This window comes from Mus caroli, unplaced genomic scaffold (assembly GCF_978045245.1).
Source record: "Mus caroli unplaced genomic scaffold, Mus_caroli_1 scaffold_8, whole genome shotgun sequence".
In the NCBI taxonomy this organism is placed as follows: Eukaryota; Metazoa; Chordata; class Mammalia; order Rodentia; family Muridae; genus Mus; species Mus caroli.
The window spans coordinates 137595297-137620551 of record NW_028227263.1 but is presented as its reverse complement, the minus strand read 5'-3'; the positions used below and the strand labels follow the sequence as shown (position 1 = coordinate 137620551).

Here is a 25255-nt window from a genome sequence, read left to right as displayed (position 1 = left end):
CCTAAAATGTTATAAAGTATATAAATAAAATTTAGTTATTTTACTTTCAAAAATGGATATTTATTATTTCTATTGAAACTGCATCCTCAGAATTTTAACAGTGTAAATCAATGATTATACATGCTTAAATATAAATATTTAGAATAAAACTCACAAACCAAGCTTATAAATTTATAGTAAATAGACCTTATGTAATGGAGAAATGATTGAAAAAAAATGGATGAAATTAAAGTACTCAGGGAGTTGAAGGGGTCTGAAACCCCACAGGAGGAACATCAGTATGAACTAGCCAGTACCCCAGAGCTCCTTGGAACCAAAACACCAATCAAAGAAAACAAATGGTGGGACTTATGGCTCTAGCTATATATTTAGCAGAGGATGGCCTAGTTGGTCATCAATGGGAGGAGAGGCCCTTGGTCCTCTGAAAGCTCTATGCCCCAATACAAGGGAGCTCAAGGACCAGGAATGGGAGTGGATGGATTAGGGAACAGTGGTAGAGGGGATGAGATAGAGGATTTTCAGAGGGGAAACTAGGAAAGGGGATAACATTTGAAATGTAAATAAAGAAAACATCTAAAAAATGATTGCTTCTATTTTATAATGCACAATATTAACTGTTTAAATAATTTCTACAAATTGGTACACTAATTCCTTTAAACCTTATAAATCATCTAAAAGCTATATGGTCCGTGGCATTTTAAGTGAATATTGTAATAATATAAAAATTCAATTATGGGTAGTTACTAATTCACACTATTTATTTTTGATAAATATATGTAAATGTTTCAGTAATTGACTGCTGCTTCTGTTATTTATATGAATTACGGTTTTCATAAATCCAAGATTCCTAAGGGTTTGTTTGCATTTCTTGGATCCTCTTTCCCCACTATCTGTTCTCCATAGCATGTCAAATAACCAAATCTCAATAGTTACACCTGGACAGGAAGCCTTAAGCAAATAAAAAGCATTTACTTCTTCTAATAAAATCTTAATAGTGAATTGTTGAACAGTCGTTCTATGTATATTTGCTTTCACTTAACTAAGAACTGTTCCCAGATGAACTGAGATTCAATGATTTTGTTAAATACTTTACTACACTGTGCCAGCTTATTGCAAAAAAAAAAAAATAGATTTCAGGGTACACTGATCTTGTAGGCATATTACAGTTTCGATGACAGACATGAATGGTTTATATACACATAAAGTTTTCTCCAACATACAAGAATTATATGATTTTTAACATGAATTGAGAATAGAACAGGAGATTGTAATTGCAAATTAAAGACTTACTGAGGATATTTAACTTTATAGTGTCTATCTATATATATATAAGTGTGTGTCTTTTTGTCAGTGAGAGTCCATCCCCTGTGTGTGTGTCTCTGTGTGTGTGTGTGTGTGTTTGTGTGTCTGTGTGTGTGTGTGTTTGTGTGAGTTCACCCATCCTTGCACAAAGAAAGTTGAGAGGTGTTATTTGAAAACTGGAAAACCATCAAAACTGGGAATGGGTGTATCATATGAAGCTGTTAGTAAGAAAATATAGAAGAAAATATCATATATGAATTGGAATTGAACATGCACACAGAATATCATGAAGGGAGAATGAGGTTCATTGAACCGAGGAATGAGTCACTAGCAAGAAAATGGTGATGGAGGTGCAGATATCAGCAAAGTACATGCTACATTTGTGTCAATGTCCCATAATGAAACCAAAAATTAAGTATGGTATTTTCATAAAATGATAATTAATAACCACAAAAAATGAATACTAAATTTGGACTCTTTGAAATTTCATTTGCAGGTTTTTTTTTTATTTTTTCTTCATTATTTTATTTATTTACATTTCAAATATCACCCTATTACCCAGTTTCCAAACTGCTATGCAATCCTGCCTCCACTCTGCTTCTATGAGTGTGCTCCCCCACCCATCCACCTACTACTGTTTAACTGCCCTCCTATTCTCCTATGCTGGGGAATTGATCCTTCACAGGACAAAGGGCCTCCCGTCCAACTGATGCCAGATAAGGCCATCCTCTGTGTCATATTCAGCTGGAATTAGGTTCATCCTGTGTACTCTTTGGTTTGTGTTTAGTCCCTGAGAGCTCTGGGGTGTATGGTTGGTTGATATTGTTGTTCTTCCTTTGGAGTTGCAAATCCCTTCAGCTTTTTCTGTCCTTCCCCTGACTCATCCATTGGGTTCCCTATTCTCAGTCTGATGGTTAGCAGCAATAATCCACATCTTTATTCGTAAGGCTCTGGCAGAACCTCTCAGGGGACAACAATATCAGGCTCCTGTCAGCAAGTACATCTTGTAATCAGCAAAAGTATCTAGGTTTGGTGGCTACATATGAGATGAATCTCATGGAAGGACAGTTCCTGGATGGTCTTTCCTACAGACTCTGCTCCACTCTTTGTTCCTTTATTTCCTTCATACAGTAGCAATTCTGGATTAAAACTTTTGAGATGTGTGGATGGCCCCATCCCTCACTATTGAAAGAAAACTTTACTCTGTATACTTATGAAAGACTTTTCCAATTACATTTCTCTAGACACAAGTTTAAGCACTCAAGGACAGCTTATCACAGAACCAGAAGTTATACATATGGTGAAAATTGATTTTATGTGTACAGCAATATCTAGTGCAAGACTAAACGTGGTTGTCATTAAAACACATAATAGGGCATATAATCACCCCCCCCAAAATGTGTGGCCTATATATCCTGTTTTATTTTTTTTCAGTCCAAATGCTCTGAAAGAAGTTCATGAGTATATAGTTATCAGTAAATTCTCCAATGGTCAGTGTGAATTTTAATGCAAACAAGTATATATGGGTAGAATTTTTTTAAAAGAAAAGTTTACAAATCATAACAAATTGTTGCTTCTCAGGCACTATTTGTTTCTAAGACACTTAGAAACAAAACTTCCTCACAGCCACTAGTGCAATATAAAATGAGAAAAGCCAATGTAGGAAAAAAAAAGATAATTTGAAATAGATAGGTCAGTACAAGTTATTATTATTTTTTTTAAATGAGGTTCAGGGAGGAAGATCATTGTTTGGAATTCAAATATTAAGATTACTTTCTCATTGTTATTGAATGTTTGGAAAGTAAAGTCTGAGGGACTAAATCCACTGAATAGTCTACATCAGGAGACCCATGGCTTCAGCTGGATAAGTTGCAGAGAACTGCCTTTTCTTACCTTACTGGAAGGGTACCTGCTTGGTTCTATGAAGGCTTGATAACACAGGGTAGGGAATGATAGGATGCTGAGGAGTAGTGGATGGGTGAGTGGCAGAGCACCCTAATAGAGGTAGGGGTAGGAATAAGAGGATGGGGAGTTGTGCAAGAGAAACAGGCAAGCGGATAAAATGTGAGTGTAAATAAATAAATAAAATAACCAATAAAAAGAAAGAAAAAAGAAACGAAGCCCACAGCATGACATTCTCTGGATATTGTTGAACGTTTAAAACTGAGACTTTATCATGTAAGTTAACAGGGGGTCTATGAAGAACTGTAAAAATTTGGATAGAGCTGGATAAAATATATTTCTGACTTGGTCTTTTTATTGATTCTCAAGACAATGGTAGAACAAGCCTTGTTTAAATAATCTGTTAGAGTCACAGATATGTCATAGTCCACACTCTACATGGTCTGTGAAACTCAGTGACTATAAACTTGAGAATGCCTATTCCTGACTTAGACTTTGGAATACAATGTCCTGTGTGTCCCAATTAGCTCCAATTGTACTATTACTGGATGCCTCACTGTGAATCTTCTGATACAATCCACTGATATCATTTCTAATTGTGTTCACATAATCACCTTTTCTAAACTTTCCAAGTACAAAATTTGAACAAATGAGTTTCCTCCCAAGTGTTTAAAAACATGAGTGACGTTATGGGGCCTGAGAATATATTATTCTATGTATTTACCTACCTATGTTATTACATGGGTGGTGGACACTAGTTGCAGAACCCCAGGGTAGACAGTGTTTAAGAATTCCTCCAGGGCTCAGGAGCAATTTGAAAATATTATGAATCATAACTATGGAACAAACACCTCCTTTGACTAGAGAAATAAAAGCAGGCAGAAATTTGATGTGCTGATATGCATGGCACTCCAAAATCCAGACTGACCAGGTTTAAGGCAGGACAAATATGTTCATTTTAGTGGGAGTCTTCCTTCTCCTCATGATTCAACATCTCATGGATAATTACATTGATTCCACATGCTTTTGGAGACTAAACCTGAATGAAGTCAATGATAAAGATTTGGATCAAACTTGTTCCTTCATCCTTGGAGGAGTTAACATGCCTATGGAGAAAGATTATTTCAAGGAGACTCTAAATGTCCTATAAGTGCATTTGTATTTTCCATCTAAATGATAATTTGAACATTTCTTGAGTGCTCTGAGGATGGAGATTAGGAAAATGCTTGAGTGTTTTGTACTGTTGCTAAGTCTGAACACTAAGAAACAACATTATTTCTTTTGCAGAATCAATCATAGTTTCTCCTTTTAAGTAATTTAGTGACGGATTTGGTTTTCTTTAAGTCAGGTGGCCTCCGACTTGAAGACTGGAAGCTGAGGAATAAAGGACTATCTACATTGATTCTTCACATAAAGCCCTCCTATTAATAGTTTTTACTGCACCCTAAACAGTGATGACATATTGAAGATGATTCTGTAATATTTCATTGTGTTTTACTCTGAGAATATGCAAAGAGATGGCCATAAGCACTGCTGACAGTCCTTCCTTCAGTTTGTTGCTACCAGAGCTTATGCAGATTACAGTAATTTCTATGGAACATAGAGCTGTGAAGAACTTTATATATATACAAACTTACTCTCTCAAATTCATTAATATGCGGCCACTTCTTGTCTTCTGAAGCTTCATCAAGTTTGGAAAGAGAAGAGCTTTACACTCAGAAATTCACATTTCATAGGATTGCCTAGATGGACATTTTTTAATGTATATGGACAAAGAATATTTAGGTCATTAGGGATCAAGATATCCAAATATTTTAAAAGCTAAAATTCAAAAGCACTGTGGCTTCGTGCTTCCCTCTGTTCATGTACAATCACTGGCTTTTATTGTTTTATTGCGTTCAGTTCTGCACTCTCTTTAGAGTAAAATATATATGGATCACATGGAATCCAATGATATGTTTACATTCCTTGAATAGTGAGGCTGTCAATAGCAATGGAGGCTACTTACATCCCTTGTCACTGCATTGGGTAAAATCTGTGGTGTGGGTTAGTTGGAACACTAGATAACAGTGATACTGTAGTTTTTTATTAACTTTCTCCATTATTTAAGAAATGTCATCTCTTTTCATGTCTACGTTCCTTAATATCTTAATCCATTAATGAGAAATATATATATATATATATATATATATATATATATATATATATATATATATATATATATCTTCGGGGTCTTTATTCAGAAATTTTATTAAATATAGTTGCACCTGTTACAATGTGCACATTGATACCAATGTGGTATTAATACCCATATTTATAGACTACTGGTAGTTCATTTTCCTGGAGGGGGTTGCTTTTTTTTAATTAGGTATTTTTTATTTACATTTCCAATGCTATCCCAAAAGTCCCCCACACGCTCCACCACCCACCCACTCCCACTTCTTGGCCCTGGCGTTCCCCTGTACTGAGGCATATAAAGTTGGCTCCTCTTTCCACTGATGACCGACTTGGCCATCTTCTGATACATATGCAGCTAGAGACAGGAGCTCCGGGGGCACTGGTTAGTTCATATTGTTGTTCCAACTATAGAGTTGCAGATCCCTGAAGACCCTTGATTACGTTCTCTAGCTCCTAAATTGATAGTTCTTTTTAAATACAACCTTTTAGAATACTAGGTTGCACCGACACTTTATGTAACTGGTGCTTCCTAAAGTTAACTTGTAGGAAGTAGTTTGAGGCTTGCACAAGATCTATTCTCAAATTTCTTTTGAGTATTGGAAAATTTTAATTGAGTTTTTTGTGTATTAATAAAGAATATTAAAAATTGGCATATTTTATAGAATATAGAATGAAAACACCAGAGGGGTACAAATTTTGTTGAAAACCTCATTGCATTTACTTCAAATTTAATCATCAAATATATAGGTGTATGTTTAATGTTCATTGAACATATTATAATGAAATGACAAGAATGAGACGTGAGATACTCTACTTTACAAACACATAAATACAAATACAATCACAATATGTTATTATTCCATTGCCACTGTCTTGTGGCAAACTTGTATTACAAAAAAAATGAAAATATTCTATACAATTTACACCAAAATGTCTTCTATTATATAAGCATATAATATTGGCACATAAAATATCACAGAAGTTTCCTTATTTTCCTAGTTCTCATTGGAAGCTAGTGTTGTCTTAGTGTAACTGGAAAGGCTATCAATAATGTTTCCCAGAAATTCAGTTATAAAGATAAGAAGTATCCAGAGTGACTATATCACATTCCTTTGTAACTAGTAAATCAGTGAATGTGTATACTTTCACAATTGAACTGAGGATAGGCTACTGCAAAGTATCTTATAAAACACTTGGATGTATTGCCCTACTATGACCTAAACAAAACTTGTTCATATACATACAAATATATGCATAGGCATGGATCATTTACCAAATACATGTTTGATGTGTGAATTCACTTAAAAATAAATATTTAGAAGAGATTTTCTTTCAGCAAAAGATTGATAGAAAAATAAGAAAATGAGGATAGATATAAGAGAAAACACTAGGAATATTGGAAGCTAATTATATGTGATTATTACTACAGAAACCAAAGTTTGCTGCAAAAAGACTATTATGCACTGATAAGTAATATTTTCACTATCTTAACTAATTAAATGAATTTTACAAAAAAATCATGAACTCAATGGGTCTCATAACACATGTATTTCTACATTCCTCAATAATTTCAAAATGAAGACATGTTCTGAATTAAAGTTTTGTCAATATCTGTGGTTTTCCCTTTCTTAAACGTCTGATCAAGCACTGAAAAACAGATATGGGAATGTTCTCTGTGGATGAGGTCAATACCATATCTTATTTATGGGAGAAATACTGTCATGAAATTTTAAAGTGTTTACTATTTTTCCAGGTTCCCAATTCAATCTTTCTCACAACAAAAGCCATTTGTTTCAATCTTTAGAGGACAGAGGCAGAAGCATCCAGTACAGTATAGTGCTTCTATTGAGTACAAATGATCATGTATTTACATTTGTCCATAATAATCTTTATACTCTTTTACAGAAAAACAACTAAAACCCACAAATATGCTTTAGTATTGGCATTTTCAATGGATGAAATCAACAGAAATCCTGATCTTTTACCAAATATGTCTTTGAGTATAAAATATAATTTGGGCCGTTGTGATGGGAAAACTGTGACAAATACAGCCCATTTTCTTGATTGGAAAAATTATAAGTGTATCCCTAATTATTCTGTAATGAAGAGATTATGTGTTCATTTCTGCTTACAGGACCCAATATGACTGCATTTTAAATTTATATTATCAGATGTTCCTGGACATTTTCTTATCTCCACATGTGAGTTATCATAGGCCAAGTATTCTTAGCATCATGTCCCTTTGGGGGACTTGACAGATATTAAGGAAGTTAATGGATGAAATTAGACTTATGCTTATGTCAATCTATGTAATTCAAGTGAACTTACTATTTAGAGAGATGATAGGCCTTCTGCTATGTACCACCTCCAGAAGTTGATAGATTCCAGAAAGAAGGAATAGAGGAAGAAATGAAGAATTGAGTCTGGCAGGGTGGTAGAGAGAATCTTGCAGCCTTGACTGACTGGCAGTCAGAGTGTTTCTCTATTTAAAAAAATCTCAGTAAGCAGAGAAACATTCATGTTGTTCCAAAACATAAAGAATATTATTTCTGTCCCATATGTGTTATCTTCATTTTGGTCATAAATTTAGATTATCATTGGTAAACTTTACAATAACAGAGTTATGGTGGTGTTATAAGTTTAGTGATCAATGATAAATTATGATGGAACAAAATAATATTTTACAAAAATGGCCTCTATAAGACACCTTTTAAGTATCTGGAGTATTTTTGTGCAAAGATAAGACAGACGATTTTTAGCCTAGCCACTTGTGACATTTCAGTGGCACTGGAGTGGAAGAAAACCTCCAATCCAGTCTGTGAAGTTAGCCATTTTACTAACAGTGAATATATGACTAACAATTAAGGGTCATAGTGCCAATTTTCATTAGACAGTATGGCAAATATTTCATCAATATACTGCTTTAATTATTATAATTCATTTTAATAGTATAAAGGTTATGTCATTAGCTTTATGGAACTTATTGCTATGTCTTATCTTGTTTTTCTTTGGTTTCTTGGTCATAAGATACAGGAGTAGACCTTCACAAGTGAAATTTTCTAAGAAGGAGGAGTTATGAGTTTTCAAAACCTCATTCTTTCATATTTTCGCACATTGTAATTTTTCTATTAATATAAGACACTTGTATGGAAGAGATAACTCCATCGAATCTAACATTGCTTCTGTATATTTTCCTCAAGAGATACAATTTATGAGTCCTAGATATTTTGACACATAATTAAGTGGGTATTTAGTAGTATGAGGGTGTTTGTTTGTTTGTTTTTTTAATATGATCTGCTACTAACACTTTTAGGCTGCTGACCTTGTTTACATTTTTTAAATGGACTTTCTTCTGGTTATCTGTGTCCTGAAGAGCCACAGAGGCAGATATTCCCAGAGTATTTTGGAGTCTTATCTTAAAATGGAGGTCTCTGGCACTTTTTTGCGAGTTACAAACTCTACTGTAGAAGGAATACCTTCAAGTAGGGAAAGGTAAATTTTTCTCTAAAAGGTAAAGCAATATTTTGCATAGGACTTTTCTGTTAAATCTTAGAAGAAGTATTTCTGGATTGAGGAAGAAATGCCTTTTTAAAAAATATTAGGTAAATATCCCCAAGTTGTAAATATATTAAAATCCCTGTAAGCTTTGAGAACACAGATATCAAGACTAAAACTGAAACACAGAATGGCAGTTACTTTAACATGCAGATACATTTTGTTGCATCTTTGTCAAAGAGCTAAGCTTGCAGTTACTATTAGAAATAGATGTGCCAGGATTGAACATTTGCTCATTTGAATCAGAGATGAGATAAAAAGTCACAGTTAATCAACTCTTTGAAGGTAAATATGATTACTGGTTTTATTGGCTGTACTACACCTCATGCTGCTCTTTGTGTTGTAGTTCCTTCAGCTTACCTATGGAACTTTCAGTTCCATCATCAATGATAATGAAAAATATCCCTATGTCTATCAGATGGCCCCAAGGAACACATCTCTAGCATTGGCAATGGTCTACTTCATACTTTATTTCCAATGGAACTGGGTCGGCCTTATCATCCCTGATGATGATGAAGTCTATCAGTTTCTGTCATAGTTGAACAAAGAGAGCAAAGGAAAGGAAATTTGCTTTGCCTTTGTGAACATGATAGGAATCTCTGATATTTTGACCTATGCCACAACTGAAATGAACTACAACCAAATTATGATGTCATCCACAAATTTTATTATTATTTATGGGGAAACAAGCAATTTTATTGAATTGAGCTTCAGAATATGGGATTCTACAGTTATAAAGAGAATATGGGTTACCACAATAAAACTGAATTTCCCTACCAGTAAGAAAGACTTAAATCATGGCACATTTTCTGGGACTTTTACTTTTCTACCCCACCATGGTGAGATTTCTGGCTATAAAAAGTTTGTACAAACATTGTTCCATCTCAAAAGCACAGATTTAAACCTAGAAATGTGATAGTGAAAATACTTTAACTGTGAAGATTCAGCATGTAACTGTAAAATACTGATGAATTTTTCATCAAATGCTTCATTAGATTGGCTAATAGAACAGAAGTTTGACATAACCTTTAGTGATGGTAGCCAAAACATTTATAATGCTGTGTATGCCATGACCCATGCACTCCATGAGACAAATCTTCAACAGGTTGATAATCAGGCAATAGACAATGGGAAAATATCCAGGTATCCCTGCTTTAAGGTAGAGTTTCTTTTATTGGATAATGTTTGGTGTCTTCAATTGCATAGCCATTTAGTGTCTCTCAGATGTTCAGACTTAAAGAAATAGGAAATATTTTGAAAATAGAAAAGTTTCTGATATTTTTTAAAGAAAAAGAAAATCTAATGATTGTTATGAATGTGATTGGTAAATGAAGTTGCAGATTATCAATGAAAATTTGTGGATTTTATATAAAACATTCAGATGTTAGCTCAACCCTTTCAATATTGGATATAATCAGTCTTCCCCATGGATTTTCTCTGTGATGAGAAGATATGTTTTATTTATATTTGCCAATTAAATGGAAATTATTTTAAGGCTCCAGTGAATATGCCCGCAGTGCACTCTCTTGAGTAACTTACTTGGTTTTCTGATAGTAACTGAACATGAAAGAATGTTGGTACTCAGTTCTGTATATATGAATGTGTTTATATGTGTGAATACATATTTTCACTGTGTATATATACATGTTTTACTGTTTCTGTCAATCTGTGTTTATATTTGTGTGGCTTTGAACATACAGGTTTATTTCTTTGTATGACTGGGTAAGAGAGCTACAATTTTTCTATGTATGAATTTCTTATTATAAGTGTGTTTATATATGTGTGTGCGTTTCTTTCTGTTTTTGTCAGAGTATGTGTCTTTGTGTACCCTTGTATGTATTTTGTGAGTGTTTGTATGTGCTTTCATGTATTTGTGTCTGCTTTACTGTTTATCTCTCTGCCAATTTCTTTGTGCTTGGCTTGACCTTTGCCTGTCTTTCTGTCATTAGTTGTGAGCATAAATTTCCCTGTGTGTCAATATCATTCTGGCCTGGTGGTTATATATTTATAACTTTCCGCAGGTGTTCTCTCTCTCTTTGTCTCTCTCTATTTCTATCATCCTCTCTCCTAGTTGTGAGCATAAATTTCCCTGTGTGTCAATATCATTCTGGCCTGGTGGTTATATATTTATAATTTTCCCCAGGTGTTCCTTCTCTCTTTGTCTCTCTCTATTTCTATCATCCTCTCTCCCTCTATCTCTATATCTTTCTCTGTTTGTCTGTGTGCCAGGAAATTTTTATAGCTGTGTTTCTAGTTGAGTGCATATATGTCTTTTATGTGACTGAAAGTTATGAGAACATTTATTTATATTTGTGTGTAATTAAGTATATAGCTGTATTACATGTTTGACTTGGAAAGGACCTGAGCCTCTCCTTGTGTTAGTGTGTGTGTGTGTGTGTGTGTGTGTGTGTGTGTGTGTGTGCGTGTGCGTTGCATACTTGAGTTTTGTTCTGCATTTTAGTCTCTTTGTCTTTGGTACTGTTCACTGAGAGGAATTAAATTCTTGGAATATCATGATACTTTCATTTATCCAATGGCATTTGTTGTGATTTTTTTCTTTCATTCTTTATACATTGTTGCCTTTATTATGGAATCAGAATACATTTTATGACTTGAAGGAATGGTATATACAATATAGTGCAATGCTTGTATTTTAGGTAAACTCCTTTCTGAGGAAGACCCACTTTACTAATCCTCGTGGGGATAAAGTAATAATGAAACAGAGAGTGATACTGCAGGAAGACTATGACATTTTTAACTTTGGGAATCTCTCACAACACCTTGGGATTAAGTGAAATTAGGAAATTTCAATGCATGTTTTCGACATGGTGAACACTTTCACTTACATGTAGACATATTTGAGTTGGCTACAGGAAGTAGAAAGGTGAGTGTGTACTAACTTATTGATTTATAATACACAGCAGTCAACACTGTCAAGTGGATACACATTAACATGTTGAAATAAAAAAAATTAACATCAAGAAACAATTTCTAGGTTCTTATTATGTTTATTTTGACATTTCCCCAATTCTTTGAAGATTCAAACATGCATAAAATTAACCTATGTCATATCAGAACTATTTTCTAAAATTTAATGAATACAAAACTGTTCTTTACCACTGTTTGGTATACTTTCCTTGAAATTAAACAAAATATTTTTTCACTTTGTTGCTGTTAATAAATTGAAGAACAACGTCATATTTTTAATTAAAGTGTACAGAATTTCAAAGGAACGTAAAGACTGCACTAAAACGTCAAACAAAGAATAGATATTAACACACCTCATGTACAGCAATAACAGAAACCAGACAAAAGCAACAAATAAATTTCAGTTATAAATGAACACTTGTGTTAACATTCTGGAAATGAAATCAAAGACCACAGTGCTGGCTTAATTTTTTAAGACACTCCTTAGTTGCCTGCAGAGGGTGGGGAGACACATTCACATACAAGAGGAGAACAGTTCTTTATTAAAACAATGAGGAAAATGTAAAGTGTAGTAAGAGGGAAAAAGGAAATTTGAGAATAATAAAAATTTGAGAAAATTTGAGGTAGATATTTATAGAATAATTCTTGAGAAAAACACCTACACACCCATAAAAGAGAAAAAATCAGAAAGCAAAACAGAAAGTTCATTCTCTGAGAGCAGAGAGAATTTTTTTTGAAATTGAGATTTCTTTTTTTTTTTTTTTAGTTTTTTTTTCTTTTCTTTTTTTTTTAGTTTTTTTTATTACATCTTTTCCTCAATTATATTTCCAATGCTATCCCAAAAGTCCCCCAAACCCTCCCCCCTACTTCCCTACCCACCCATTCCCATTTTTTTGGCCCTGGCATTCCCCTGTAGTGGGCCATATAAAGTTTGCATGTCCAATGGGCCTCTCTTTCCAGTGATGGCCGACTAGGTCATCTTTTGATACATATGCAGCTAGAGTCAAGAGCTCCGGGATACTGGTTAGTTCATAATGTTGTTCCACCCATAGGGTTGCGGATCCCTTCAGCTCCTTCGGTACTTTCTCCACCTCCTCCATTGGGGTCTTTTTTATTTATTGAAAATAGCATGTTACCCTCACATAATATATCCTACCTACAGTTCCCTTTCCTTCTACTGGGATGTGACCAATTCTCAGTTTTACTTGTAATATATCATAGTTAATACGCTTATTTACCTCCCAACAGCCTTTTCATCAGATCTACTTTCTGTTACTCATTAGGAAATAACAGGATTCTATGGGAGAATAACAAAATAAAACAAGATTAAACAAAAATTCAGACATCATAATAGGACAAAATGTTCATAACACTTTATGGTAAATAGACATATGAGGGTATCTTAAAGGAACACTCCATATTCAAGTTCACTACACATAGATTTATCATTTTCAGCAATATGAAACCAGTGTCTGCATTATCTGCTTCTTTTCATAAACAGTCTTTCATGCTTGGAATGCTTATTTATTCAAGGTTGTATTTGTTATCTATAATTTAAAGACATATTTTTTCTGTTTCAACTGTCTTCCAATACTAACTTGCTTTTCTGTTGCTTTAAATAAACTTTGATAATAAGTAAAGTAGGAAGGAAAGATTTGATATACGGGTTATGTACCCTCATGAAAAGAAAAGTGTGGATACTGGGAAATGGGCATTAAAGCATAGATATTAAAGAACAGATAGGGTATTTCAAGGAGGAATGGAACTCGGAAAAGTGGATAACATTTCAAATGTAAATAAAGAAAATATCCAATAAAAAATGGAAAACAAAGAATAATACTTACTGACTCTGCTACCCATAGTGAGATGGGCATACCTATATCAATTACCAATTAAGAAAATGATTCAAACTCATACAGACAGGCTAGTTTTGGATGAAAAAAAAATCTCAAATAAAGTTCCCCATGTCTGTTTACAATGCTTAGTGCCAAATTGAAAATAAAAATGTAAAAGCATCATGTTGCAATCTCTATAGTTTCTGCACAAAGATCACTAGCAGCTCTTTTTCCTGAATTAAGAGACATTCAGAAAGTATCCAACATTTCTTCAATGTCTTTCCAATAGTCACAGCTGTCCATTAAACAATGGACAATACAAAATGTCTACCAGTTGTTATACATAAAATAAGCTTATTAAACTTTCAATGGGCTTATATAATACATAAAAGAATATCTAAAACTATTATCAGTATCTGTCTAATTTTCTTCTTAGAAACCATCCGCTGTGTGCAGTGCAGATTGTGGTCCTGCATTCAGAAGATCCTGGAAGGAGAGAGTGGCAGCCTGCTGTCATTTGCAGCATCTGCCCTGAAAATGATGACGTCAACTACAAGGCAACTTTTAATATAAAATAAATTAATTTTCTAATTTACTAGTTGTAGACATAAAAATCCATCACAAAAATCCTACCAAAAACCAGCAAATAAATTAAAAACCAAACACATATACCTTGTGTCTTTGCCCACATACTCACTCATTCCAAGTTCATGGCAGATTACATTTTCACAAAGAAATACTTTAAAAAATAAAACTCACTTTGAAGGAATAACCCACAGGACTTTCCCAATAATTAATCTACTATAAAACTACATGTACATTACATTTTTGTCACAAGTTTTAAAAGAATTTATTTAGTCATATTTCCTGAGTATGTCTGTCCTATATATGATTATGCACACCACATACATATAGGAGTCTATGAAGAAGCGATTATAATATAATAATCTACTGGAATGGATCATGAAGCTGACTGATAGATACAAAATACGTGTTCTCTGTAAGATTAATGTAGAATACAAAAGTATTTGCAAATTTATGACAAGCTGTTATGTATGTAATATTCCCAGGGCCATGTTAAAAGCCAAGTGTGATATGAGTCCAGACACTATAAAATAAGTGTTGAACAATGATGTTAAATACATGAAAAGACTCATGTTTAGTATACTAGATACCACATCAATTACTATAATAATTATTTATGGTTGACAATATTCATAAAGTTTGTAGTTATCTTTTCAATTATTTTGCCTTTCATTCAATATAATGAATTAAAGTTCTCAGAAGAAATATTATGCCTGTGAGATTAAACAATAGTTAAATCACTTGTGAACAAGGTTTACAATCTGAGTTTATTCCCATGATGCATGTACTAGATCCAAACAACCTACTCAGAAGGTGTCTTTTGAAGTCATGGATTCCAACATACACTACACATGAAAATATTTTTTTAATTATTTTACTAAAATAGTTTTAGATATTAAAACAAATAAGCATTAATATTTACATCAATGAATTCCACAAAAATATCTATGAAATGTTTTATTTCATTAATTGCTTATGTGAATGGGGTAGGTAACACTGGTACAGGTACACATATGAACAAATAATAACCCTGTCTGTACATTTAGATGCACTAATGAGATGCCTGGCATGGGTGCTGGAATCTAAACCCAGGTTCTCTGGTAGAGAAAATTATTCTGTTTATAGCTAATCCAACTTCTTAGGCTTTTAGGCAACTTATCAAATAATAGCTCTACACAAATGCATTTTTGTAGATAAGAATTCTGAAAACCAAAGAAGTACATCAACATTCTCTGAAATGACATTAAAATTAAGTGCAAATACATTCATAGTTGATATTGCTGCCATGAAGGTAATTACAACTTAGGAATGGGGTACTATTGCTTAACACAAACCATCTGGGTTACCACTCTTGCTCGAGGATTCCTCTGTTATATTGTTCATTCTATTTGTCCATACTGATTTCATCCTTGAGTACGTTCACAGACACTGAATCGAATAGGAATGGAGATGAGGCAAGGATAAGTGTGCTCAGCTTTCCAAATAAAGAAGGAATCAAGGTAAAAGACTTCTTAGCAAAGTATCTACAGAGGCTTCTTTTCCATCAGTTCTAATCTTAGTTCATCTCTCAAATAATAATCAGAACTTTTGTTTATTTATTGACAGATTAGGATACATCTGCAGACTTCTTTAAAGTGCTCTGCTTTTTAAATAGTAATATTTTATTACCTCTCATTCTCTACCTGCTTATGGCATTACAGGAATCACTTAAATTCAATAATGCAATTGTTACATTTACACAAACATACATATAAATATGTACACAAACACACAGCCTACATGTTCAATTTAATATTGTTTCTATGTCAATGAGTTTAAGCTAGTGAATTCTCCAGTATATATTAAAGATCTTGCCAAGTAGAAGTAAGACTCACAATGTGTCACAGGGAATGAACTCATAAAAGTCAATGATATCGGAAAACAGTGATCAGAGGCTTTTGTATTTTTAAAATAGCCCAACCACATTGTGGTTTATGATTGTATCGTTTTAATTAAATGATCTATTTTATATCAACATAGTGGCAAAAAGGGGTTTAGGAAATTTTCGTTTCTGATAACATTATAAGTGATATGTTCAACAAAGTTAAATAGACAAAGAAAAAATGGATTGGTTTTATTTTCTGTAAAATATTCATGAATATTATGAATTGAAAGCAATGCTGTGCAGCAATGCCCTTAAAATTACATGCCCAGCATCAAAGGCAGCATTGCAAGGCTCCTTTAAACTACTTTACTTGAAATTCCTTGTCAGTAAATTTCTAAAGCAGCACTCACTAAACATTTCTTTGGAAATCAGATATGGATCACTGTGTGAAATGTCCAGAATAGCAGTATGCCAACACAGAACAGAACAAATGCATTCAGAAAGCTGTGATATTTCTAAGCTATGAAGACCCCTTGGGGATGGCACTTGCCCTAATGGCCTTTTCTTTCTCTGCACTCACAGCGCTGATACTTTGGGCCTTTGTGAAGCACCATGACACTCCTATTGTGAAGGCCAATAACAGAATCCTCAGCTACCTATTACTCATATCACTCAAGTTCTGTTTTCTGTGCTCCTTTTTTTTCATTGGACATCCTAACTGAACCACCTGTGTCTTACAGCAAATCACATTTGGAATTGTATTCACTGTGGATGTTTCCACAGTTCTAGCCAAAACAATCATTGTAATTCTGGCTTTGAAATTCACAGGTCCACAAGAAGTTTGAGAAACATCTTGGTATGAGGGGCACCCAATTACATCATTCCCATATGTTCCCTATTTCAATGTATTCTGTGTGCAATCTGGCTAACAGTTTCTCCTCCATTTGTTGATTTTGAAGAACATTCTTAGCATGGAAACATTATCCTTGAATGTAACAAGGGCCCAGTTCCTGCATTCTATTGTGTCCTGGGATATTTGGCCTGCCTGGCACTTGGAAGCTTCACTGTGGCATTCTTGGCAAGGAATGTACCTGACACATTCAATGAAGCCAAATTCCTGACCTTCAGCATGCTAGAGTTCTGCAGTGTCTGTGTTACCTTCCTCCCTGTCTACCATCACACCAAGGGCAAGGCCATGGCTGCTGTTGAGATTTTATCCATCCTGGCATCCAGTGCAGGTATTCTTGGATGTATCTTTGCACCCAAGATATACATTATTTTCGTGAGACATGAGAAAAATTCTGTCCAAAAAATCGGGGATAAATTACATTCCTGAACAAATATTTCTGGAATTCTGTCAAATGAGAAATTTGTACATACCTACCAAATACTGGGTTACAGTGCATATATCTAGGTTTAGAATCACTCTTACTGGATCCTGTAGTGATGTCTAGAAGTATCATATCTACTCACTTGCATGCAATATGCATAAAGTCTTGCACTCATTCACTTGATTCATTTCCTCTAGGAAAACTAAAATTCTTAAATTATTATTACTGTTTTATTCATCACTTTGCTTTCATGGAGATTTCCCCCTGGTAACATCCAATAAAACTTGATAAGGAAGATTTATCCATGATCTTGTACAGAAAGTAAGTTCTCAGACAGACAACACTACACATAGAAACCATCTATCATATCTAACAATCAATTTGACAAATCAGTAAACTAAGGAATCAACAAAGATGAAATCAGAGCACATTTTCTGATTTTCAATAGGAGCACACACATGAGAGATATTGCCTGTCCTCTTCAGCTGCTCTTCAAGCTATCAGAGAATGGTTGAAAATGGAAATGTTATTTTTTTGCTCTCCAATACAAAAATGTTATATCCAACAATGAACTAAAGCTGAGTACACCTGTGGTTGAACTAGGAAATAGTTGTAAGAAGCTGAAGAGAATGGAGCCCCATAAGATGATCAGAAGTCTTAACTAACATGGACAAACAGATACTCTCAGAACCTGAGGTCCATGACACATATGCAGCATAGACTGCCTTGTCTGGCCTCAGTGATAGAATGCACATCTAACTCCCCAGAATCTTGAGACTCCAGAGATTGGGATTGTCTTGGGTTTTGGGAGGAGGGGGAAGAGGAATGAAATGCAGAAGAGCCAGGGGGCAAACTGGACTGTAAAAAAAAAAAAAAAAAAAAAGATTAAAGGATAAAAAAATAAAAAAGAAGAAATTAAAATAATCTTGTAGATAGGTGAAAATTATAGTTATACAAGAAAAATATAAAATTAGTGATATTTGCATGAAACTAATATCTTCTCAGAGACTGCCCCCAGTTTGCAGTTCTGATTGAGGATCTGGAATCAGAAAAGTCTCAAAGGGTGGCATGGGTGCCCGAGGCTTTGACTATGATGCTTCCTGGAAAATGGAATTTCCAAAAAGACAATGGAGTGTTTGCACCTAAACTAAATCCTTCACATTTGTCAATTCTCTTTCCAAAAAGGATGCCTAATGGGTCTAAATAGCATCAGCATCAATAAAAAGTGTTACTTCCATAAGCTACTATTTATAGAAATATGATCATAGCAATGTCCCTTTAAGGAACACATTAAGCATTAACATCAACAATTTACTCATTGAAAATTCATGGAAGATGTTATTTTTGCAAAGTTAGATGGGATATTCCACTGCAATTTAAGGGAATTCTACACAAGTTTATTATAATACCAGATGATCTCCTCTAAAATTACATTTATATTATATTACAATCTTTAATTTTAATAATATTTCTGATTATTTTTTTAATTTAAATATATGTCCCTATATATTTCCTGGTCACCATGTAAGTGTAGGAGCCAGAGGAGAGGAGAAAATGGCAAAAGATCAATTGGACTGTAATAGTTGGAAGCTGGAAATCAAGGTTCAAGACCTCTATTTAATTAAAGAAGAGGATAAATGATTTCTTGTAACATTAGAAAAACTTGCTAAGGTAGAGATTAACACGTTCTTCATGATCTAGACACTTCCATTTCAAAAAATATCACATGACTTAATATCTAAGGATGTGTGGATTATTTTTGATACATGATGCATAGAATATGAAGAACCTTTTTTTGAAGATTTGCTTTTATTTATTTTATGTCTATGAGTACACAGTAGCTGTATAGATGGTTGTGAGCCATCATGTGTCTGCTGGGAATTGAATTCAGGACTTTTGCTCACTCTGGTCAGTGTGTTCTTGTAACCCAGCCCCCAAAAAGACTGCATGGTATGTGCTCACTGATAAGTAGATACTTGCCAAAATGGAACAGAATACCCAAGATACACTCCATAGACCTTAAGAAGTTCAACCTTTAGGAAGGACTAACAGAAAATATTTCAATCCCACTTAGAATGGGAAACAAACAAAGAAACAAAAAAAAACACAGGGGGGAGGCAGACAGGAAACAGAACTACCTCAGTTGTTTATGGAGGGTGGTGCTGGAAAGAATGAATTGGAGAGCCAGGAGAATGAATTGAAGTGTGCAGCCACCAGGGGAGGGAAGTGGGTGGAGCCTTAAGGAAGTACTACAGACCTGAGAGCTGAGAGACTCCCAGGACTCAGTGGAGTCAAACCTTGGCCAAATTTCCCAAAAGTGGGGGGAGGGAATGCAAATAGTCCATGTTCAGCAGATAGACATAGCCTCAAGTAGAGGGCCAGGCTTATCAACCCAGAGTCAAAATTTCTGATATATATCAGAATAATGCATGGTCTGGCCTCAGTAAGAGTAGATATGCCTAATTCTTGACATACTGGAAGCTCCATAGAAGGGAGATGCCTGGTGTAGGGGTACAGGGGGAAGTTAGTAAGCACTCTATGAGAGGCTAGAGGGAGGAGGAATAGGATGAGGAGATGTAGGAGGGGGATCCAGAAAGGTGTCCAATGGCTGGAACAAAATTAATAAAATAATTTAAAGAAAGTAAAGAATGGGGCTAGAATGATGGCTCAGCTGTTCAATACTTCTTTTTTGTTTGTTTGTTTTTGTTTTTGTTTTTTTGAGAGAGGGGTTTCTCTGTATAGTCCTGGCTGTCCTGGAACTCACTTTGTAGATCAGGCTGGCCTCGACCTCAGAAATCGGCCTGCGTCTACCCCTTTCAAGTGCTGGGATTAAAGGCATGTGCCACCATGCCTGACTTGTTCAATACTTCTTAATCTCATAGAGGACCCTAGTTAAGTTATAAAAACCCTAATTGGGAATCACAATGCTTTGTAACTGCCTTTCCAGTGTATCTTCTGCCCTATTCAGGCCTCCATAGGAAGTGCATTCATGTGGTACATTGACACACAACTGGGCAAATATACATACACAGAAAATACAAATAAAATATATATTTAGAAAAGAATTACTATCCTAACCTCAAACTAGTAATGGAGAAAGAATAAATTCTACCATACTCTAACTTTATATTTATTAACTCCCTCAAATGACAAGATAAAACTCAAGGAAATTGAAGGCCCAAGTAAAAAACAACAACAAAAAGGTCCAGAAACCAAAAACAACAATAACAAAAAAGTAAGTTAAAATAATACAACAGAATTGAAATAAACAACAAGAACAGCAACATTTATATATGTATATATATATATATATATATATATATATATATATATATATATATACATATGTAATTGGATAACATTGTTGATGCTTAGAACCCTGGCTTGACATTTTCAGAAAAGGTCCTCCAATGATACATAATCATTTATTTCCTCTTTCTTGTATAATACTGGCCACGAGATCTAACATTAAGAGAGGTTTTCTTCCCTGATGAGTCTTCTTTGCTGACATTTGCACTACAAGATTGTTATTAATCAAGCATTGCTTCAGGATTTGAGACAGGGTCTGTGTCCACATCTATTTTCTGCAGTAGGACGCCAAATGGGGCAGATCCATGGGAACCGTATTCCTTTGGTTAAATATCTATTTTCTACAGTGCCATTGCTGTTGATGCAGAAGGGATTGTTTCCTTGGTGCCTTCCATGTTCTCAGCTGTTACATTTATTTGTCTTTATCTACCATGGTGCTTTCTAAGGCATGGGCGGCTTATATTTAATGGAGATGCCTGTTTTATACTTACTTTTCTATTCTCCACATAATATCGGGCTGTTGATCTGTCAATTTTTTCTAACTACAGAAGAAAAAAGATACTGATGTAGGCCTTGTAAGGCACTGACTATGAGTTTAACAAAATGTCATTACAAGTAATATCGTTACTCTTTTTGTGAATAGTAGGATTTGTTTTTTAGGTACCTGATCTACTTAATTTCTCATGCTTGATTAAGCAAACAGTGTATCCCCGAGACAATTTTGTGGATTGGTAATTCATATAAATCTGGTACTGTTTGCTTAATGTTCTCACAAATTTTTAGCCACCATTGTCCTGTCTTGTAGGCAGGACTCTATTAAGTATCAAAGAATTTGCTGTTGTATACATTTCTGCTATCATAAAAAATCTTACTGTGTCAGTTGTTTGGACTAGAGCATGAAAAATTAGGACGTCCACAACTTTTTGCATAAAAAAATATTATTTAAACCAAAGTTTGTACTGAGTGGGTAGATTACAAAACTTGTATGAGGTCCATGACACTGAAAACTCATCATTTTTTTTCTCCACAGATTCCTGTACTGAGTGGTAATTCTAACTCCTTTATCCTGTGAATACCTGCAGGGAATTGTAAGCAGAATGAGTTAAATTTTGAACTTCATTCCCCCAGGTTTATGTTTGGAAACAGGTTTAATAAAAACCTGAAAATGCCCAATTCCTCTCCAGGCCAGTAGTTTTTATTCATCTTCATCTCAGTGTTGGTGTCCCATGTGTCCCATCATGGTCCCTTTCTTTGGGTTCCCTTCTCTGCAATATTTCCTTCATATAAAGTCATTTCCTCTGTGAACTATAATTTAACTTTTCAATTCTGAGTGATATTACAAACTGATAAACTGCACAGCACACACTGAACATTTCTAAGGACAATGGAGGAAAACAATGCTGCATTTTAGTGTGCTGTCCTATTATACCAGACCTGTGGTGATGAAATCACAGGAATTCATATTGATATAAACAGAATCTAGAACACTTCCAAATTCTTAGTTAAGGAAATGTTGTAGGACTGTTTAGACCAGTTTCATATATTTTCCCATACACACACACACACACACACACATACACACACACACACACACACATATATATGTGTGTGTGTATGAAAATATTCATATATATTACTAATATTGTTCCAATATTATATTCTGGACAATATTAATATTTTCGGATATTAATAATGTTCAATATATATGTAGTAAAATATATATAAACAATATTATTAAGAGAAGATATCTGGTGTTTAATAGTTCAGTAGTAGACAAAGAGAAGTCTGAGTTATTTCCTACTTGATTGCAATTTTTAAGTCACCTAAAATGACAAAGACAGAGTTAGCTTCAGGATTCAAAATCATTTATAAATAGCTTCAAGTTGATTAATAACAAAAATACACTAAATTTTGTTGTGAAAATTAACAAAGATCAGGTGTTTTGAGTAGGCATAAGTTTTCAATATCCCTGAAAGCTGACCTGGTATGCTGTGGAAGATCCTAAAAGGATTAAGACACATCTGTGAGAAAGTGGGAGAAGTCTCAATTTCTCACTGGTACCAGGTTATAATGACTATTTCCAGCAAAATCAACCTGCCTTCTTTTAAATAAAACTAGTTAGAACTATTAATACTTAAATATCTCTTCCAAATTTTATTTTTGGATGAGTGTTTTGCACAAATTCACTTTCAATTATTATTTTTCCAATCTCTTAAACAACACCACTATTCCCTCTAAATTTCCTATGTTCCACGAAGAAAAAATACCACTTGTTCTACTTAGTGAACTAAAATGAAATATGAATAGTGGTAAGACATAAATTTGTCTGTAGGTGTTCTGATAGTTGTGGAATTTCCTGACACCCTCTACATCACTCAGATTTTTTTAGGTTGATTTGGGGAAGGTTTGTGCATATTGTTAAAACAAATGAATTTATGAGAAGAACTACCCTATTCTGTCTGAGAAAAGCCTGATTCTGTGGATTTATAGACCACGTCTGGTTTTACATATCTTTTGACATCTTCCAGGATGATTCTGGAGACTTGGAATGAAAGGTATAATACATGTGTTTTATTTTAGCTGGAAATACCAAAGTTTTTACTCCCACCATTCTGAATGATTATAGGTCCACAAGTTAATCAACATAAATTGTGAAATGTAAATCACCTATGAGGATTGAGGCACAGAATATTCTTTAAAATGAAAATGAAATACAGAGGAAATATTATCAATATGGCGATTTATTAAACATTACTGTTAGGTCCTTCTCCAAAGTTTATGTAACTTTCTAGCTGCATATTTTTCCCTTAGAAATGGTTCTAGGAATGGGTATCATTTTGTGAAGTGGATTTTCAGTCCATATGAACCCATTCATTAGTTACTCCTTGGATGGTTATGGCACTATTCCAACAGCCTTATTGTTGTTATACCTCTCAGGGCTCACACTTAGAAAATATTTATGATTACTTCAAAGAGTATTAAAAATAGCCAGTAAAGTTGAAGCTTCCAGCTTGAATTTTTTATGTTCTTTAACTAAAGTGTAAGGCATCTTCAGAATGAGTACTTACCTTTTGAATTACAGTACTGCTAAACATTATCATTTATAAGGCTCAGTCTAGGTTTCTGTGATGGTTTGTATATTCTTGGACCAGAAAGTGGCAGCATTTGGAGATGTGGCATTGTAGGAAAGGGTGCGACCTGGTTGTAGTAGGTGTGTCACTGTGGGTGTGGGCTTAAGACTCTAACCCCAGTTGCCTGGAAGTCAGTCACAGAAGTTGGTGTCAGGGTGTGGAGTATTGCAGTGATAGGCCTGACCATGCTTTTATTTGAAAGAATGTAGATTTTTGACGTTGGATTTGGAGCTCAGTGGAATGCTTTAAATGGGGTTTAATGGGTCATCCTAGAAGGAATATGGAAGACTTTGTTACTGGGAGTAATTTGAACTGTGTTGACCTGAACCAAGAGATTTCAAAGGAGAATAATTTCAGTATGTGGCATAGAGACTAGTTTTTGTGGTATTTTGGTGAAGAATGTGACTACTTTTTGCCCTTATCTTAAAAGTCTGCCTGAGGCTAAGGTGAAGAGAACTGGATTAATTGCATTAATTGCATTGACAAAGGAAGTTTCAAAAAAGCCCAGCAGAATGTGTCCAGGGTACCAGGTCCCAGCAGGGGGAGGCAGACTGTTAACTGAACATGCATAGGAACAAGAGGCAGTGAGAGCCTGTGGGAGGAAGGGCCTTCTAGTGACCCTGCTTCTCCATCCTGCCTCCCACCTGTCCACCCAGTTTCAGAGTTGGGAGGGGCCATGGCTCCCTCACCCAGGCTTGGAGGCTGTGGCCCTGTTTTGGAGCCATGGCAGCGCAGGTTGGTGAGTGGTAGAGTTGTACTGCTTCCACTAAGGAGAAGCTGAAGGCTCTCCTCACAAGCCTGGGTTTCTTTCTTCTCTGACATGGAGGGTTTTGGAAGCCCTAGTTTTCTGTTGTGATTTAGGGAGACTGGCCGGAAGCCATTGTTCAAGGTCCCTGGGGCCTTTGCTGCTTTGGGAAGGGCCTGGGGTCTGAGCTGTAGGGGAAGCTATCACTCCCTCATCTGGAGCTTCCCTCTTGCCTGTCTGCTCCCCTCACCCTCACTGCTGAATTGGGGGAAGTGTGCCCCAGGCCACATGACTAGATAGTTAGCAATAAAGTGCTATGCAGTCAGAAAAAAAAAAAAAAAGCCCAGCAGAGACTTTGTTCTCTGGTTAAGTCTGACAAAGAGAAGTTTGAACAAGCATAGCAAGCTTAGAAAGGCAAAATATAAAATATATGATTCGAGTATTAAAGGCATACCAGGAAGTGAATTGGAGCAAAATCCTGTGTTAGGAAATAACAGATTAAGGGAGTGGTAGCTTGAGGCAAGATCCTGCCCAAATGAATTTAGATAAAGGCATGATGGTACACACCTATAATCCCATGAGACAAGCAT

The 25255-nt window shown here is 34.9% G+C and overlaps 1 pseudogene; it reads left to right on the top strand.

The window, feature by feature from the left end:
- Positions 1–4153: 4153 nt before the first annotated feature.
- On the top strand, positions 4154–17485 carry LOC110288461 (vomeronasal type-2 receptor 116-like; annotated as a pseudogene).
- The last annotated feature ends 7770 nt before the right edge of the window (positions 17486–25255 follow it).